The 1,788-nt window shown below is 40.7% G+C and overlaps 1 protein-coding gene across 7 annotated transcripts in view; it reads right to left on the bottom strand.

Annotated features, from left to right (window-relative positions):
* NFIX (nuclear factor I X) overlaps positions 1 to 1,316 on the bottom strand; it is a 293,070-nt gene extending 291,754 nt beyond the window's left edge. For 4 of the 7 annotated variants that reach the window (XM_082255243.1, XM_082255245.1, XM_082255238.1 and 1 more), the window contains exon 1: positions 1,168 to 1,316. The gene's annotated coding sequence lies outside the window, so the exon portion shown is untranslated. Of the gene's footprint in view, positions 1 to 670; positions 821 to 857; positions 877 to 1,167 lie in introns of those variants that run through there. The other 3 variants (XM_082255240.1, XM_082255244.1, XM_082255239.1) reach the window with 3 other exon arrangements.
* Positions 1,317 to 1,788: the final 472 nt, after the last annotated feature.

The raw sequence follows: 1,788 nt of genomic DNA, 5'->3' as shown, positions 1-1,788 counted from the left end.
TGTGTAAGAGTTGGTGTCATTCCAGCACATGTGGGCACATGCCTTTCAGGGATGGCATCAGCACCAAACCAGTGGCACATGTGTTTCGTACAAACGGAGCGAGACACACACTGTGAAAAAGACGGGTGCTGAAAAAAATCAGGATTAACAGTCGGTGTGAGGACATATAGACCTTTGCTGCGAACAAACATTTCATGGAGCAAATAATGTACGCTGGACTTAAAGTCGTGCTTCGAGAGTGCACAGCTACGTGTCAGTCCAAAAAAGTCCAAAAAAGTGAAGGTCGTGTATGTGTGTGTGTATGTGGTATACGTTTGCATGCACGTATATGTATATATATATATATATATATATATATATATTATGCATGTGCTCATACATATTCAAATACATTCATGTAATACACATTAAAACTGTACATATATATAATATATATATTGTATGCGTATACGCATATACATATATATACCCACACTCTGATTTACATAGTAAGCACACAGGTAGATAAACACAGACGTAATTATGTTTGCATTGGACATTACAGAAGTTAGAATATTTATGACCAATCTACTTCCTCGTCTATATTTTAAAGCAAGCCCACTGTTTTCACCCTCGAATTGATTGTCCACCTCCCCCCGTGCTTCCAGGGCCAAGCCAGGATCGCTCCTACCTGGGATCGGGAAGAAATTTGCCAGGATGAAGCTCAGCCGGGACAATTTTGTGGGCCCCTATAGCTAAATCTTCACTCCAACGCGAATGAGATTCGTTTTTACAGTGTATGTCCCCAGAACAAGGTCACCAACGTGTTTTGAGCAGCAAAGGCAGTAATGACTGCTTAATATTAAAATGGCACATACCAGTCAGAGGGAGGAACTTCTATCAACACGGCAGACAGAAAAAGAAGAGATGTAACCTTTTAAGTTCCCAATGAGAGAAAAGTTTGGCAGATTTTAGGAATTCTTGCACGGCATCAAATAGAAAAGTGAAAGGAAGAAAAAAAAAATACTGAATGGTTACATAAAAAAGAAAAAAACAAAACAAAAAAAAGAGTGAAAGAATGTTGCACAGAGAGAATAGAGAGACAGCAAAGAGAAGTAAATTATTGAGTATAAAATTTAGAGAGTTAAAAAAAAATGGTGGGAAAAAAAGGCGCCTGGTAAACCTTACATCTCCTGATCCTTTCTGCTCTCCTTGAATTGCTTTTACTCTAACACCCAGTCCAAAATGTAGGGAAGTCAGCGTTGAAACACTGGAACCTTGCCATCTTCTATGCAAGCCAGCCTGTAGGATTTCTCAGCTGCAGTCAGCCTGCAATACACTTTTACAGGAAGGGGGGGACAGAGAGAGAGAGGGAGTGAGAGAGAGAGAGAGAACAAGAGAGTGCAGAAGAGAGACACACGGCATGTCTCTTTCCCCCTCACCCCACCCTAACCCAGTACCCTAACTTTTACTTTTTTCTCCTTTTTTCCTATTGCATTCTTTTTTTTTTTTTATGTGCGATAAACGCCACTTGTTTTATTTTTCTTCCACTCGCTTGCCACTTTAGTGCCAGCTCTGATGTTGGCATGGATTTTACTTTTTTTTTTTTTCTTCTTGGCTGGGTTTTCACTCCACCCCCCTTCTTCTCCCCTTACCCCAGCTCCTCCACCCCTTCCAAACTCTGTTTCTCTGGCCTGCCCTCTCCTTTTTTTTTTTCCTCTCTTTTTGCTCTCCTCCTCACCCACCACTTTTACACCCCAGCTCCTGATATTTTTTTATTTCTTTATTTCTCCACTTTTGCTTTTGCCA

The sequence above is a fragment of the Pelophylax lessonae genome (genome assembly GCF_965119305.1).
Source record: "Pelophylax lessonae genome assembly, chromosome: 4".
Classification (NCBI taxonomy): Eukaryota; Metazoa; Chordata; class Amphibia; order Anura; family Ranidae; genus Pelophylax; species Pelophylax lessonae.
Note: the sequence above shows the minus strand (reverse complement) of the source record. Positions and strands in the feature narration are given on the sequence as shown.